The sequence below is a fragment of the Lissotriton helveticus genome, chromosome 4_1 (assembly GCF_964261635.1).
Source record: "Lissotriton helveticus chromosome 4_1, aLisHel1.1, whole genome shotgun sequence".
In the NCBI taxonomy this organism is placed as follows: domain Eukaryota; kingdom Metazoa; phylum Chordata; class Amphibia; order Caudata; family Salamandridae; genus Lissotriton; species Lissotriton helveticus.
In genome coordinates, this window is record NC_136063.1 from 569786228 (window position 1) to 569805015 (window position 18788).

At 44.6% G+C, this 18788-nt stretch overlaps 1 protein-coding gene across 10 annotated transcripts in view; it reads right to left on the minus strand.

Moving 5' to 3' along the window:
- Nucleotides 1-18788, minus strand: part of SULF1 (sulfatase 1) — a 312442-nt gene that overhangs the window by 166339 nt on the left and 127315 nt on the right. The window contains exon 1 of one of the 10 annotated variants that reach the window (XM_078687183.1): nt 3025-3153. The exons of the other annotated variants lie outside the window; for them this stretch is intronic. The gene's annotated coding sequence lies outside the window, so the exon portion shown is untranslated. Of the gene's footprint in view, nt 1-3024; nt 3154-18788 lie in introns of those variants that run through there. 10 annotated transcript variants of the gene reach the window in all.

The window sequence follows — 18788 nt, forward strand, 5'->3', positions numbered from 1 at the left end:
CAATGCACTTAAGATTCAAAGATGCAGTTAAGAGTAGAGCAGTGAGCACTTAACTCACTGAACTATCTTCAAGGCTTATAACGATATACCAATTTACTATCAAGTTCAGTACATGAGATAGAAAAACGCCAATATAGCACAAAGTGGAACCGTGGTACGTAGAAAAATATACCTGTAGACTGATTTATTACAACAGACTACTTTGATCCCAAATGCATTCCCTGGTCACCGAACTCCAGTCCTGGCATGTTCTGAAGACTCTTCTCTTCAAATGTCTAGTCTTCCCATAAACACCATCTTGCCCTGCCCTTTCCAGTGTTTTAGAACCACATCTGCTACTGCACTCACGTGCTACTAGTCTTAAAATATCTTCAGTCCCTTATTTTCTTTGAAAAGCACTGGATTGATGTTGCTCATTGTTAGAAAAATGGCTGTAATAGCCCGTCAAACGCTTCAACGAACAATGGACTTCATATGTCTGGAATGACACATAAAAGATGCATAGACGTCATCAAGTCCATTACACTGCTTCTCACCTTCTTTTTGAAAGTCGTAGTTGGCTATAACATTATTTCATGTTTGAATAATCTATGTTGCTTTTTTGCCCAATAAATTCCTTAAAGTTTAAACATCTGACAAGCAAAACTAAAACTCATGCTTCCTAAAAAAGTTCAGATATGTGAAGTCTCTGTTCCTACTGGGTGTGTATAAGCGGCTGGTGTGAAACCTGCAGTGAGTGTGGTGAGCGAGTGAGTGTGGATCAATAATCTGGGAAAACCGTTTTTCCTGCTTAGTTGGGATCCTAGATAAGGTGCTCACTCCATCCATTTTCGACAATGTCACTCGAACCTTCGAAAAAAACAGGTCGCACACTTGTGAGCCGAGCGATGTTCTCTTAGACAGCAGGGGAGTAGTCCCATTGAATAAATCATTGCAGCCTGACATCTGACAAAATATGATGCCAGTGAGTTTCTGTTCAAACAATTGTCAAACAATCACCCTCTAGAAAAAAGTATCCTATCACAAATAAAACATATTCTGCTGCAACCCCTGCCTTTTCAGATCTGGCCTTGAGACAGTTTTAATTGGCTCACCAACCTTGTGTGATTAAAAAGTTAATATAAAAATAAAAATACATACATACTTTGGGGCAACACTATTCATCCAATCGACTGTACAAAGGACATTCATATTTTACTTTTGCCCACCACAGTGTACAGTGCAGGGCAACGAGTCAGCCCGCTCCAGCCCAAGCCTCTTTTGCACTGTGAGTGATAGCCTTTTGCCTGATCGGATGTGCTCATATCCTGCAGTAAAATGCACTTCAGTGCCAGCCCTGGCTGGTGACTACTTTACTTTGCTAATGCTTCTTTCTTTCCATTGCTCATCGTTTTTTATTTATTTTCAGTCACCCTTGGATGTTTATACTATATCTTCATGGTACATTCATCCTAGGCCAAAGGAACCTTTTCTTCATTTCAGAAAGAATCATATTTCCCAATTAAACTGCTCTAAGCACACCGGCCCAATGAAGGCACCCATACAGTTTTAAACTATATGTCATGGTACGTTTTTTATTTGAAAAAAATCAGTGTGAATCACATGGCTGCCATGTTTCAGCAATATGCGTTTTTCTTTTAGTAGTATATGCATGCAAAAAAGAAACTAACCAGAGCACGAGCTTGTTATGGGTAATCCTTTAGTCTTTGCAAGACTTGTTTCTTTCTGAAGTCATCAACAATGAATGTGTAATGTCCTATATAAAACATTCCAAGACTGCATGCAGCACAGTGTCCGCCTACAAGAGTGATACACCTGCGGGTTTTTCCTGATGGGGAAGGAGCTTCAAAATGTGGCACTATTTGCCTGCTACTACTGGTCATCATATATATTTCTGAATATCGATAAATTGGTAAATAAACTGTTGTTCAATAAGTGCCATCCTTTTCAAGATCCATATCTTACTTACTTTGAGACCCATGTGACACTACCGTAATCATCAACCCTTCAGTTGGTTAAGCTCCTGGCCATAAAAGCACAGTGGCACGTTTGCATTGCTGTTACAGATACAGACACTGGGGATTTCAGTTTTTTTTATTTATTTTTTGTATTATTAAAAGTGATTTCCCCTCATCCGTTCAAAATAAAAGGAAAAACAGGGTTGTCTTAGAACAACAAAGATCTGTTCCTGAATGCGGATTTGAGATGGCCCGTTCTCAAGTCACCCAATGCTTGAGACGTCATAAAGTCATGGAGTTGACTGAATGGAAGCCACAAAACATAAAATGTTTCATCCAAAGTCTGGTTGGACTGACGCAAAATCAACCACGTGCCATTGACCCTCCCTCAGACCCACCAGCTTTTCAGAGGCCGCAGCCAATTTCGAAATTTCCCATCTTACAAAAGGTCAGTGTATTCTCCAGACACAACATAACTTTCCCCTTTTGATACCAATTACAAAGTGTTAAACTAACTTAAGACAAGATGTGCAAAGTTCTACTGATCCCACAAGACTAATATAGTTTTTTGTATTATATGACAACTGCCACCGCTGGAGAGAATGTTTCGCCTATCAGTTTGTGAGACAATCGAGCAGGTTTTCCTAGTGCTTTGTTTTATCTCACTTTGAAGTTAAGGCGCTTCCATTCTGCATCAGAGCACACTCCCATAGAAGTTAGTATACCCAGGTCCCTACATACCTGGAGTCTGTGGTGTTCACAGCATTGGCAGACGAAGAGGTCCTTTTAGAAAGTAAAAGAAAGGAGGACCTGAGAGCCAGGTAGGGAGCAAAGACACCGGTGTGCTCTCAAATGACGCAGCTTCCCTTCACCAAGGAGGCCATGCAATACAGCAATCGACCTAAGTAATATAGCTCGGGAAACAAATCCGTCTGCAGATCGGGTTCAGCTGCATCCTGCTCTGTGGCCTGCTGTGGAGGGACCAGCGTGCAGAGACACGTCACAGCTCCCGCCATGACCCGCGGGAAGCAGACTGTGAGGGCAGGTGCGGTGCTGGCTAACTCACCTGCACGAGACAGCGGGCTCCGGCCTGTGACGCACCCTGGGCGCGCGGAGCAGCTCGCGCCCGCGGTGACGCCGCTCTCACTGCAGAGGGCAGCACGGACGGCGCGCGCCGAGAGGGCCCGGAGCTGCTCCCATCAGTCACCGGCCGTCATGTATAATGCACAGCACCTCTGGCGAGCCCGTGGTCCTTCTGCAGGTAACAGAGACGTCGAGTCCTCTCAGCGACTGGCAGGCAAACAGCACGCCCGGTTGCAGGCCCTGACGCACACCGATCCTACCAACTGCGTGTGATGGCGAGGCATGGAGAGCAAAGGTCGCCCTGCTACATTTTAACATTTTTCACATTACCAGCTCGGCTGTCTGAGAAAAAAAACACATCACAAGGCCCATGGGGGGAAGATTGGACGAGTGCCCAAACGCTGCAGCTTTAACCGTCTAAAAGCAGTGCCGTTTTTGGACTTGGCCAGAATACAGAAATACGCCATCACTCTTTAAGAAGCCGTCTCGAGAGGGCAGGCCTGGGAATTGCACCGCAGCAGCCTTTAATCATAATATGCTAGGGTTCATCAGAGAGGCGGCACTTCCACACCTGAGCCTGTCTATTAAGGGAGAGTTTAGGCACGCAACATTAGCCAGGGCTATGCGGCTAGGTAGAACTAATTAAGTGTGCAAAATGGCACCACATGGGCCGGGGGCTTGGTGGGAAGTGAAGTGAGACAAACCGCAATCATTCACTGGAAGAACAGCAAACGAAACTATTATTATACATGCTAAAATATGCCGAGGAAAACAAACTGGCTTACTTCCAGATGATTAACCACAAAGTGTTTCTTTTCATCCTTGCCTTGGTTTGACTAACCAGACTTGGAAATGTACCACGGGCTATCTGTCCTGTTTTAAGCCGAGCACTTCCTGTGAAAGTCCCTACTTTCAAAGCCAAGATATGCAGCATATGCCATGGCAACAAAAAGATAGCTATTTTTTTGTACTTTGTGAAGCACTTTGAGAGTGCTATGGATCAGTATAGAACAATCATAATTCACCCACGACTGGCCAGAAACCCGCGCCTGACGATTTGCAAGGGCCTGCATTAAAAAACGAATTGTAATCATTTATTTTGTATGTTTATTTATTTATTTTAAAAAGAAGGTTAAATAGCTCAGTAGCCTAATTCACCCCCCTGTGATCTATGTGTAAAACAGGTACAAGTCTCACCAGTGCCCCACCAGCACTTCATCCTGCTTAGGCCGATACGATGAGAACTATCAAGTTAAATGCTGGCACCACATCTAACTCACTTTACAGTACTCAGAAGAAAGCTATGCATGGAAGAAGTTATTATTATTAACATATAATGTTAAGCATTTCATGCTCCAGATGCTTCATCAGAATGCAGAGGTGTCCCAGTTATGCTTTATTATGGTTTATGTTAATCCCACCTCAATAACGTGCCTACATGCCACCAGGGTGGCCTCAAAGCCCAGAGCTACAGAGCTGCAACACAAGAGAGCTCTGCTGTTTTTCAGTCCGATGGACTGAGATTAGAGTAGTGTTGCGCATGGAACACCTGACCAATGACAAAGGGGCAGCCCCCTCTTTTCAATTCATCGAAGGGTAGACTGCCAAACATAAAGAAGATTATGAGAGAAAAGACTTATGGTGGTCTGTCGTAGTAGGCACTGTGAGCATGCCTACCACAAAATGAAAAAAGCAAACACAAGGAGATGATGGATGGAGTGCTGACATTTTTAGACACTCACCCCCAGTCACAGATCTGGGTTGAATCCATCCTCGTTCTTTAGCTCACTTCGCCGCCCCAGTTCAGACCCAGCCATATGCAAATCAGTCTTGACCCTGTGCCTCATGAGAACAGTCCAGCCCAAACTGCCAAGCCAGATCTTCCCTGGACCAGAAACAAGCCTCCTGGGATTGGTTTTGGGGTAACACCCCTCATCAGTCAGGCTAGCTTGAGTCCAGTGACAAAGTGAGCAAGGGACCCATGTCTGGGCATACCCTGGCAACTTAGGGTGAACAAAGCAAACACAAGGAGATGATGGACGGAGCGCTGACATTTTCAGAAACTCACCCCCAGTCACAGACAGTCACAACATGAAAGGCAGAACATACAAAAGAACAAAGTGAGTGAGTGGACTCACTGAGGCAGTGCAGAACACAACTCTGCTAATGACATGACACAATAAGACAGCGTCTCTGTGTATCCTGGAAGTGGGTGCCTGTAGATGGGCCTGAGCCTGGTGTTTAATTCAAATTAAACTGCTGACTATCAAAAGGATCCATGCACCTGCCTAAACCCATGGAGCTGGGACGGAGACACTGGCATCGGCTGAACAAGTATGCTTCGGAGGCTTTTTTGTGCATTTGCCCTTCTTTGACATGCTCCAGTCACTTCCTGATCACCATGATTGCTGGCAGCATGCCACTATGAGAGATAGCCCTGCTTTCCACTACTGGGCCAAACTCATCCAAGAGAGCGCATATGTTCGCCCAAGAGACTACCCTGTTGTATACGACAAGTAGCAAACTGAGAACCTCAAGCACATCTTGCTCCTGGTAGGATGTCATGTGGCTGTCATGTGGGTAGTGGGGAGGGTCAACCCGCAGTTCTATCAATCCTACCTAGCAGTCAGGCAGCCTCTTTTATAGGCTAACATCTGCCGAGGCTGCACAATGCCCTGCCTCTCTACCCCAGTGCCTCACGATATTAGCCTAGTAGCGACCAGTGTCAGAGGACAGTGGTGGGTGGGAGGAGGAGATGACGCTGACACCAAAAAAAAGAGAAATAAATAAAAAGAACTTACCTCCCCTCCTGCAGCCAGCCATTGCTGGTTTTCTGCTCCTCTCGTAGTTCTGCAGCAGGCACAGGCTCCCAGACTCCCCTGCGAAAATCCTGAGCGCCCTCGATTTGTGCTCCCAGGGAGACTGGAAGCCTGTGCTTGCTGTCTCCAAACAGGCAACGCAGCTCAGGTTGGAGACAGCTTCAGTTGGAGACGGCCGGCCAAACCAACATGCGCACAGAAAGCAGTGAATACCACTACCCGTCGGTGCCTGTCCTTCCCCTATCCCAAGACTCGTCCGGGAAACAAAATAAAAGGATAATAAACTTATAAATTATTATAAAGGTATTATCGCCTGTTTTTTGTTTTTTTTCGCTGCTGGCAGGGTGGCACAGCACACCAAAGAAGGGACACAGAGCTGGGATGGGAGACACTAAGGTCAGCACATTCTCGAACAAGTCCACACCTTTCAATCATTTATAGAAGTGAGGAGGGATGGAACCCCCACAGTTCTCATGCAAGTGTAAAGTACTGATGTTTACACTGCAGTTACAGCAGCAGCTTGAATCTTGTCCCTGAAGGCATCATCTACCTGCACCTCTTGCGTCTCCAGCAGGATTGCTCAATGGCCTACAGTGCTTGGTTGAATCATCTGAGCAACGTAATAGATAGGTCCTATCTCTTGAGGTGCGCAAACACGTGATGGACCACTGTACTGCCAGATGTTCACGTCTGTAGCAACTGTACAACCACAGTTATAGTTTACTGGACACTTAAGAGCTCTGAGAGTCAGAGGAACATGCCCCTAACATCGTACAAGCTTAGGGTTGCCCCTTCTTTTTCACAGAAGTGTCTAATCAATAATCTAAGAAGAATCAGTTCCTCTTCCTAAAAGATACACATGTTGTGAGAGAAGTGCACAAAATCACAGTGTATCATTGTGCACTCACAGTAAAATTGTGTATATAACACGCATACACACACACTTTTACTGTGAATGAACACTATCGTTTTAGGCCCACTGAAATCGGTAAGATGAAATTCATAAATGAAGGTTATACTTTAACTTGCACCCTTCTGCTTTGTGATGCAGTTGTCCATGCAACAGCCTGTGAAGACAATCTGACGCGTGGGCTCCCTTTTCCAACATTCTGAAAAATGAAAACATTCCTCTAGCCCCCCACACACTCGGAAAAGATGTGTGTGAAAAAGGGTAGGCAGCCTTTGAATGAACCTCTTGTACAATACAGCACATTTTTCAGACAATGTTGACCTAGAAAGTTCAGTCACCCTGACTGCGCAGTGCAAACACTGGCAGGGACTTGTTTGAATAGTGACCCCCACAGCGTGAAACTTTACCTCAATAAAATTGACACCAGCCCAAACTAACATCACCAACCTTTCTGCATCTCTTCTAGACTAACAGAAACGTTCAGCATCCAGAAACACTGCCAAGCCCTAATGCCTACAGCAGACGGATAACTCTATTCTAGGTAGAAACAGCAAGTTACCTCACAAGCCTTTATCCCCCCACCAGCTGAACACACCAGTAATGACATCACACACACCGATCAAAAGCTGAGAACGCATACATTATCACTGGTTCACATTTTAGGTAGAGAGAGCTGAACGTGAATCAATTACCCTGGACATTTGCCTGCCCGAGTCATTAGTATGTTAGCAAAATAGTAAACGTTCGACTAGAAAGCCACCATCCTTAACAATTCAAAAATGACAAACATTTACCATGTTAAGTATTATCTCTATTACACTTTTAAAATAACATTCAAGTGCCTGGTGAATGTACATAAAGAAAGCGCTAACAGATGTTTTGCTTTTATTACAAGGTAAAGGAGTACTTTAAGCGTGAAGAATGCATCCAGTAAAACCATACCGCATAATAAAACCTCACAGTAATTCTAATTTCAGGTTGGGAGGATTACAAATTTACTGGCAGATGCATCAACGTAGCCTTTTGCTATTCCTAAATAGCGATTTTTAAGGAATCGCTATTTAGGAATAGCAAAAGCCTATGCATGTAGGAATCGCTATTAAAATAGCGATTCCTTAATTGCTACTCGCAAATTGCTAGTTGCAATTAAGGAATGCTGTCCCATTCATTCCTATGGGGCTACAGGCCCATAGGAATGTATTGGAGATTGCATGAGCAATTTGCAAGTACCAGTAGGTACTCGCAAATTGCTCATGCAATTTCAAGGGTGCAAGGGTGTCAAAATGAAACCCTGTTGCACCCCTGAAATTGATCTATGCACATATGTTGCACACACACATGCCCTAAGGGCATGTGTGTGCGCAACATGAAACTTTGAAAAATGCACAAAATTGTTTTTTGCAAAGTTTTAGCAAATTACCATGAAGTCCAACTTCATGGTAATTTGCTCCCCCTATTAGCGAATTCGCTATTTTTTTGACTTTCATGCATTGCATTTAAGGAATCTCAATTTGGGATTCCTTAAATGCAATCGCAATTTAAGGAATCTCAGTTTAGAGATTCCTTAAATTGCGATTTTTGCATTTGGGATGATGCATCCCAAATGCAAAAATACCGGGAGCAAAGGTGCAGATTCTGAGAATCTGCCCATTTGCTCCCGGTATTTACTTTGATGCATATGCCTGTAAGTGCATTAATAATCCATTAGTTAGATTTACTGGATGTTGGCAATTGTCTCTCACATCTAGGAACACGATTAAGAGTTTCCAGAAGGATTTGCATAGGCGGGATACGACACTGCCCGATCACGACTGGCATGATGTTTCCCCAACAGATTTACCAGGGGCAGGAACACCGGGCCTAATTTTACTAGCTTGAAAATCTGGCTCTAAAATCGCTTAAGGATCGGGCAGGGGCTGCTGACACAAGCACTTACCAGCCCGACAAGCACATCCCAGTCCCAAGCACAAAGTGCTTCGATGGTATGGGGCTGTGGCCCTGGTGGTAAATGGGAGCGTTAATCTCCTTTTACCCAAGGTATTTGTGCGGATTTCTGCCTGGTTAAACCGGGCCTGCACAGTTATTTCCCATTCCATGAAGTTTAACTAGGGCCACAGGAATTATACGATTGTGTAGCTGTGGCAATTGTGGCATGATTATAGATTTGCAGCATTTGCTACATAATCCATTGTCTGCCGCTTTATCTGCAGATTTTACCAGCAAAAAAAAAATAGTTTTTAGCTCAAATGTTTCAAAACTTACTAAAAATGCAGCAAAACGCAGTGCAACACTGTGAAAGGCTTTTTGCAAAGGTTGACTACTTTTTTGTTGCTTATTGCTGCATTTTGATGTTAATGTGGTACTAATGAGGCGAAACTATTACCCAGACAATGTTAACACAAAATAATGAAGGAATACGATCACAAAATATGCCGCATTAGGCAAAATAACTAGCCTTTTCTTGCAACATAATTTACTCAACCCTGGTGCATAATTTGGCCCTCCCCTGCTGTATGATTCCAATGGCCCTGGGTATAACTCGTAACTGCAGGTACTGGTGGCGTGTTAATGCATGGTACACGTAATTAAGGATGGACAGCTTGCATCCCGCCAGTACTGTGCAACTTGTAATCTGGGCCAGAGTTCACTTTTTCTGTGGGAAGCATTTCATGTCTCACCAGCAACTCATGTTTCCGTGGGCTGCCAGGCTGCAGTGATTCAGGAAAAAAGATGTAGCAAAGCACCCCCACCCAGCACATTTTCTGTATTATGCAAGAGGGGGTCAGAGTTCAATACTTGAGAAGCCATCAAAAGGAGGATATCAAATCTAGAGGCAAAGCTTTTTGCCATGTGCATTAATTAAAGTTAGGAGTCGGCTGAAATGACAATTCAAGGCCCAGGATTTGCGAGGCATGCGAAGGCCTAGGATCAGTATTAATGAATCATTTATTAATTCTTCGCAGATGTCACACCTCTCTTGGAAATCAAACAGCCCAATCAGCTACAGCAGGAGCAAGGTTAACAAGAAAGTTATGAATTCCGCTTAACCCACTTCGTTTTTGGATTGCATGCTACTGCTATGAAAAAGTGCACACATCACAATCTTACTTCTGTTGGATGTTACAAGGTTATGGGAGATGGTAAAAAGCATTCTATGCCGCAGAGGGGTTGTGCACAATCCAAGCTAGCTGCAAGTGAGGGGCACAGTCACACCCGAATGCTGGAATCCTTGTACTCTCAACCCACCACTGTAGCCACACCCCATGAAGTAAGGATGCTGTCCCGTCCAATGCCAGGGCAAGGAGACCAATCTCAAACACCATAGTAGTTGCTGGACTCGGTTTCGGACGGGATATGCATGTTTGGCTGGGTGAGGCAAAATGGCATTTTCTTCCAAGGGAGGAGACAAGTGCTGACCTAGAAAGAGCCAATAGACCCTTTCTGAAGTATCCTATCAGTGGCTGAGAAGAGTTGGGGCAGTCAAGCCCTTACGATCTGGGCACTTGTAGGAAACCTGCTGACACTTCACAGGTGAAGACTGTGGACAAATGACACACTTCTATGGACACATGGTCCGAGTTCACTTTGCTCTTCACTCTATTCTTCACAATATCACCTTACAATGGGTGGACAGCTCCCGCAGTCAGACAGCTGCTACTACCCTTGGAGAACTGTTGGGTTCATTGAGCAAAAGAGGAGGCCCGCATCCAGTGGACACAGATAGTTCTGTCTGCTGATGGACTTGCGTCCCATCCAGATTGGTGGGATCCTCAAAAACTGGTATCATGGCTCTGCCTCAAGAACTGAAATGTATTGCTACTGGCAATACCTTATGGTAATCTAACATGACTTAGTATAATATGATCTATGTCACTTGTAATGCTGTGTGGCTGCTACCTGCTAATAGCAAAGAGCTTAGATGACCTGCCCTTGGTGACTGTCCTGAGAATATCCGCATTTTATATTTAATACGAGAACTACTCTGACATTGCAGAGTGAAATCTTTTAGGAAATTTGCATTTTCCATCCTGCTTGCTTAAAATAATTCTTAGAACACACAAGCAGCAAAACAAGCACCACAACTTGAAATACAAAAAATGAATTTCCCAAACTTTGCACAAACAAGGTAACACGTTGGATGCCAAATCTTAGCATTTCAGTGGGGCTGAGCAGTCAAGCGCTGAGGTTCATGCAACAGCGGTAACAGGAGAGAGCTATTCGAAGTGGCAGCCAAACACAAACTGCATTAGCAACAGCAGGCACTGACACCGGAAGCGACGGTGCCCGCCAGGCGCGCTAAGTCTCGCTACTGTACATATCTCTTACACATAATTGCCGTGAAAGGGATTCCTAACACGCTCTTTTTCCCATAGTTGTCGAGCTGTCACTCTGAAGCTGGTGGCAGGCGGTGGCCACCTGATCCCAGCCGAGAAGGAGCCTGCCGAGGCTTGAACCGGGAATCACGTTTCTTCTCTACACACTTCAACGCCAGTGTGCAGGTCGGGACTAAATACTGCAGAAGATTTGTGCAAGCAGCTCCGGCTAGAACACGACCTGCTAAAAAGTTCACCAGCTTATAGGTGCTGCCCTGCTGCAACGTACTGCTGTTTCTCCTAATGGCGCGTGTGGAAGGGTCGGAGTATGAGACACTAACATATCTATGGCGAAATGGTGGAGGACACGGAGAGCCCTGGTGAAAGCCAAGCCAGAGCCCAGCCTGGGGTTTGGCTCGAAGAGCCAGAGGACGAGCCAAGCCATCAAGGCCCATATGTACGAAGCCACTTAGCATTTCTTAATGGACCCAATCGCTATTTCGGGCCATTAAGAAATGCTAAATAGGCTTTCCATATGTACAAATGCAGAATTGCGCTCGCAAATTGCGATTTCTACTCTGTGGAAATTTGCATTTTGTGATTACCGAAATAAGAGATCGCAAATAGGGATTTCCTAATCAGATGTACAAAGCATTTCCTAAATACAAAATGGGCATTTTTACCAAATGCTATTTATCATTGAATCCAATTAGATGGTAACCATGTGCGAAATGGAAAAAGGCATCTAAAATGCACTTTTGCAGTGCCATGTGCGTACACTTCCCGCACACCACTTTCTTTTTCTTTAGATGTAAGGGGCCCTAGGCCCATAGGTACACGTGCTTTTGCATTTCCAAATTTGCGATTTAGTATTATCGATTGAGACCTTGTTGCAATCAATATTAGGAAATTGCTAATTTACAAATGCAAAACAATTTGTACCTTTGGGCATGCTTTTACATTTCCTAAATAGCGATTTCCTAAATAGCGATTTCCTAAATAGCGATTTCCTGATTGCGACCCTTTAGGAATCACTATTAGGAAATCACAATTTTAGTACAGATTTCATAAATAGCGATTTCTTAGAATTCGTTATTTAGGAAATGCAAAATTGACGTTTTGTACATGTGGGCTCAAATGATGTATTTTGGACAACAAATGTCAAGACAGATTCTAATACAGACTCTTTAAAATGAAAAGCATACACCTTTTCAACATTTCACAATAACTTGGTTAAGTACATATGATTATATCACTGAATCGAATGACATTCATAGAACGTAATATTTTTTAAATAAGCATTCACAGAAATCCAAATGCCCTCTAGAGGTTGCCAAGAGTTACCCAACACCTGTCAATTTGTCAAGTTCTCTTTATATACCAAATATTGTTATTAAATGTGAAGCAAGTTTATTTTGTACTAACCTATATACAAGTGAGGTTTTTGTATGGTGCATATCCTGAACCGAATTACTTAAATGTGCTTTTAAATTGGAACCGTTCCGTCACGAGCCTCGGGTGGGCTGTGCTGGTGACGGAACGGTTCCGTCACGGCCCGCTCGCCGCGCCTGCGCTGCGCGAATTCCGCGCCTGTGCTGACGTTCTCATGGGCGGGCGGGGCCGTGACGGAACCATTCCTTCACAAGCACAGCTCACCCGAGGGCCGTGACGGAGCGGTTCCGTCACGAGCACGGGACCGCGCGCGGCCCTGCCTCCCCCTTAGCGCTGCGGCGGAATAGCCGCCGCAGCGAAGGGGTTAAATCAAACTGGAACTATAAGCACATATATATGTGCATAGTCACACGATTTAAAGGTGTGCTTTCCTGCTTGGAATTTTTAACAAAAATATGAAGATCAAACACAGTGAATTAAGTTGTCCGTCTGAAGCTATTGAGCACATCCCATGCGTCTCCCTAGAGTGCTCTAACCCAAGCAACAAACTACGCGGGAGCTCCAAGGTCTCTCAGGTTTTGTTAACTATTTGATTGTGCTCATTGAGGTGCTGCATCTCACCTAAAAATATTCTGTTAAGTCAGACATACAGGGACTGGCGGTAGCGAGCACCGGGCATTTCCCCGGTGGGCCGCTCTTTCGGGGGCCAGTTTTGGGCATCTGCCGGCCATTTTTGTACCCGGGGGCCCGCAATATCGCCCCCCGTAACCAAATCAGCAGAAACCGGGCCTAGGAACAAGCTCGGGCCTAGGAACAAGCTTTGCATCCCCCCCCCCAGGTTGGCCGGCCGAGCTGTTTGCCAGGGCTGGTTACGGGTCCAGCTCGGCCCTGCAGACAAACCAACAGCAACATTAGCAGAAATTAATTTCATGTCTTCCTTTAAACGTAACATTATATTTGAAAAACATGTACCATTCTCATGCAGGCAGTCCCATTTTAAAGGAAGATCAGACAGTTGATATAGTGCATGCATTTAATTGGGATTAACGTTTGCATACACACATATACATTCTCTCTCTAAACACATGCACACACACTCACTAAAAGTGTTGTGTAAAGGAAGGCTGGTGATGCTATGTTTAGTTCTCACCTACCAAAGCTGTTGGTAAGTGAAAGTTTCTTCTTAACCATATCACAAAAACAACATGTGTGGGCTCAGAGCAGCATTGCTTACCAATGGTTAGTTTCATAGCCACTCTAATTTGCTTGCTTCTTATTCCGTAGCTTGCCTTCCTCTTGTGTTTGTCCCTCCCATGAAGCATAGGCACTTTGCCATCATTTTGATTGGATGACTTGTATTTTTCTTCTGTTCCCATTCAAAGAACTACTTTTGAGATTGCGCTGTTCAGAGGAAATCTCTTGTAGACTAAAAGCTTAAAGAGAGCTTAGAGCCTGCCAGTTACTTACCATTGGTTTGCTTGCACGTTGATTTAATTTCCTTCATCAGTGGTTCCTTGCTTTCTTCCTGACTTCAGGTTTCTATCTCTGCAGTGGAGCATTGGCTAACTACAGATTCCTGTCTGCTGCCAGTATTCGTTCACTGGCCACACTCTTCCAGAGGTACTTCTTTTTAAAAATGTAGACATGCGCTCTCTAGAAGTGTATGTGTCTGCAGTCCATCTGCCCTTCACCCAACGTCTGTGTTTTTCCAGACTCCCTCCCAACTCTTGACATCAGTGGTCTGTCCCAAACCTTTCGCAGTGTTGCTTATCCCCCACTGTCAGTTTATTTGTGCCCTCCTACACTCTAGCCTCTGTTATTTGTCTTCCACCAACTCTCTCCACTACACCACCCTTGTGTTGCTTACCCCTCCCTCACTAATCACTCCTTCCGCTATCCACCACCCTCATGCCACCTCTAACACAAAAAATCAAATTAAAAAGCCAGATAGCTCGGACGGCAATTTTTTGTTTAAGCATGTTGCATAGCACCACAGCTGTGGTGCAACATGGCCTAACTTAAACAAAAAAAAGGCTATGATGCAGTCAATGTTTGCCACAGTATACTGTTTTGTTCTCATTTACTTTAAGCTGTGTTGGGCAGCCTGCGCTGCTGTAAAACATGACTAAAACACTGACAACGCCAGTAGGTCTCACATAGGTAAAACCTATTGACTTTGCCAATGTGCACATTTTTTAACTCTCTCCCTCGTGTGCCGGATTCCACCCCATAAAACACCTTCCCCCTTCGGCACGCTCCGTTTTGATCGGTCCTTCTTCCCCAGGACTGCACCTGTTGTGTTTTTTCACCCTGTGCCTGACTTTTATTTCATTTTTTTTGTTCAGTGTGTCCCAGGCCCATCCTTAAGCACCTTTGTTACTCTCTTGTATCCACCCACTCCCGGTTGCTTCCGCCCAACCCACTCCTCTATTGCTGCCAGAGCGTCTTCCAGTCCTTTCAAAATGTTTTTTAAATGTTGGCGGGCTCAGCAGCTGCCATGTACGGTTGGGTCACTGGGCGAAGCAAAACATAGTTCTGAGTAGCTCAAATTACATTATTTGTCATTTACCAATCCAAATGGCAATCGGTAAATAAAAAGCCAAAAACAAGATGTCCACCAATTCACTTAGCGTGAGTCATCATGCTTTTATTTCCCAATGCTAAACAGCATTGGCAAAAAGCAAAGGCAAAGCCAATATATCAGAAAGGTAATGCTTTTTAGGTCGAGCCTGGGCTCTGCATGCCCTGCTCTGTGAGGCTTGCTGTATTTGAGTATGGACTTGAAGCTCCGTCCACTCCCCACCCATATTTTTAATTGGCTTGTGTCATTGTCCTTTGTAAATGCTGGCTTCCGATTCGTTAATAGGCTGGTTAGTCCTTCCTTAGTACCGCCTTGTCTTCATTTGTAACCTCCCATGAGGACAGGCCCTTTTACTTCTGTCACACAGTCTGTCTTATTTAGTCTGTAAGCACTATTTTCTTTAATAAGTTTCTCCTACTGCAGGCATGACATACTTTACTGCAATATTCAGCGTACCATGCACGCTTTCCCTTTCCAAGTAGCCCAGGACAAATGGCGGCCGCTTCTTCAAAATGAAATAGGTCTTGTATTTGCTAGAGTTTGAGCTATTGGCATTGTAAATGACAATGCCTTACATTTATGAGTTAATTATCAAAACAGATCAATAAAAGGCATTTTCATTTACAATGCCAATGGCTTAAACTCTCGCAAATGTAAGACCTATTGCATTGAAATGCTTGGTATGTTAAGGTCACCACAGCCTCAGCCGACTGCGCTGGACTGTGCAGAATAATTTTCGGAAAGACTCAACAAACACCTCAATGACCACAATTAAATAATTGACAAAACAAAGAAAACAAAGAGGTCTTGGGAGCCCTCACAGTTTTCTCCCGAGGTTACAGCGTAGTGGTTGAAGTAAATGTATGAGATGCGCAGGACGGCTGGAGAGCGACATGCTCTGGCATGGGTTAAGATTAAATTTCCCCTCCACTTCAAAACTGGGGGATGGGGGAGCCCTGGGGCATTTTCCTCTGCGGCCCCCACAACTCTAAAATCAGAGAGAGATAATGCCCCCTCCCCCAATAAACCGGCCTGTGTTTCTACGAGCATGCATGTGGTTCAGCCAATCCCTACGTGGCGTTTAGTTCCAGGAAACCCTCCAGTGTCCTCGGCTATCCTTCAGTGAAAGCGCTCATCCGTCATCGGGCCGAGATTGCCGCTTCTGACACTGCAGATTTCCAGTACGCTGCTGCTTCCTACATTTATTTTCTCACAATCCAATTTACTTTGTTTTAAGATACCGGATTCCTGCGCTCCCGCGCGCGCACAAAGGAGGCCGATAGAATGAAAGAAGATGACGTGGCCAGCAGTGAAACCGGCCATTCATGAAAGCTGGTCACCAGAGGCCACGCCGCACAATGCAGGCTTCCAAGTGATCGAGAGTAATCCCTCCTCTGCTGACCCGGGCCCGCGCGCTCCTAGAACACATGTGCGCTGCCAACACAATGTTTATGAAAACCCGATGTTGCATCTAAGATGCTATGCCTTCCGGTTTCCAATTGCATTCTAAAAAAAAAAATCTTTAAATAAAAATAAAAACGCCAATCACACTTATAAAGCATAATAAACTGGCAGGATAACAAGATGCAGTTTATTGTTCGTTGTTTAGTTTCCATAACCGTTTATCCATGCTCAATTCTTACGGCTTGGAATGGAAAGCCGGAGTTTGCTGCAGAAAGTAGGTTAATCATATCTTTGCTTTGTGCTACCTGGAAACATTTGTAGGTAAAACACTGCAACAATGATTTTGCAATTCTATGAAGTGACCTTTTAGACTGGAGGAATTTAGTTAATTTTAAAATTCCTTCCTCGAGCCACGTATCTTTGAAGTTTCCCGGCTGTGCTCAGGAGTGCGGGTCATTATTACGACCAGAGCGGAGTAATCTAAAAAGGATTAATTAATACAGAAAGAAGCCCAGTTCAGCCGGCCTCGAGGCTGTATCAGGACAAGGGCATTGGAGCTAAATATGGGTGCAGGAGATTGCAGAAGCTAACACTGTGCGGGCATGCCATGCAAAATGCCACAAATTAGGGGTCACAGTACATTGGAAATGACCCAACACGGCACAAAAACATGCCCCATAGGACTCTCTACTGAATGTTGGTGGAGTACATACAGGGCTTAGCTTCTCACTTGCAATGAAGCGGCATTTTGCTGCTCTTTCCATTGGCAGTTGGGTCAATTTTTTTTGCTTTTTGGGGCAATCTGCTGGCCTGGCTTCACATCCAGCATAAGAGGGGAGTGGAGGGGGGCTATTTGCCACACGCCCTGGTCTTTGCAGGGCCCGTGCTGTCACTACTAAATCTATACCTGGTTTTGTGATATTCTCTCGATAAGGCAGGTAGCCTTAGCCGCCACTAGGTGTTACCATAAAACCAGAGAAGAGCCTGCATCACGTTGGCAATCTGAGCCCAACTAAAGCTTCTACCTATCCTGCCTAGAGTGACCTTGCCAAAGTTGCAGCCGTCGCTCAGTGTAATCCTTTTGAGGGTGAACACACAACAGGAGAGAGATGGAGGCGGAGGATCCATGCGCATGCTCCTTGGAAACAGAACACACCAAAAGTGCTAGGGTCGGTCAATCCAGGACAGTAAACACGTACATTACTCTCTGAAACAATACACATGTCCATAGAGGTTCAGAGAGGTCACCTCACCCACAGATTAGCGTGGTATGCTTCATCATAGGTTAACCTCTCCACGCCATGGTAGGTGGATACCCCCTGGGTGGCCTCTACCACTTATGGGGAGTTCTTGATAACTACTTCGAGGATAAAATCAGGGACCGGGTGTTTTCCTAAAAGACACCTCAGTGCTTTGAAGAGTATGAAGCTCCTCAATGCATAGGATTCATTAGGGTGGCTCGCTCAATATCATGGAGTTCTACGCAACAACAAAGATGTCTTCAAAGAATAGACCATCTTCAGGCTGTGAAAAGAGTGTCCATTTCACTAACTGGTTATTGTGCGCAAGCTTAGCTTACATATAGCAAATATAATATTTTCAAGGCATAAATCACATTTGGAAACAACAAAATGCGGTTTAACAGTTGTAAAATTATTTACAAAAATTTTTGTGTGACCAAATCAACTCTTAGAGTGGCAATGACCAGAAAGAATGCACACACTGACATACGTATGGGTATTCACACTCTGGAAACAAAGATATGCTCCTGCCAAGGCCAAGAGCAAAACTTTTTCCAGGGTGGGAATGGGAAAGGACAATTGGAAATTGGTACAGGTGTAAAAGTACAAGTTCCTCCACGGTGAAAATACTTTTCATCTGGAGAGAAAAATTGAACCAAAAATGCACACATAAGAAAACTGTTTCCCAAGCACAGGTGGACACCATGTAGAATAACATTTGCAGAAATAGCTCTTTATCATCATATGTTACAATTCACGAAAGCTTTCATGGAGTACTTCAACTGCTGCAGATTTCCATGTGAACTCTGGCAAACCTTTGTGCTGCCACGGCCCACGCTGGTAAGAGCGGTAGGCCGGGTGGGGGGAGGGGGGTTGATTTCGAAAGACGATGGGGGAAAATGAATTATTTCTTTATTTTTCTCTCTTCACCGTCTTGACAAAATAACCCCCCACCCCCCGGCCCCACAGCCCCACCGCTCTAACCTGCACGGACCGCGGCTGCCTTTGTGAAATCCCCAAATCAGTAAATTTGCACTCATGAGAGGTAACAAATTCGCAAATGCATTTTTTTTTTTTTAGTGACAAT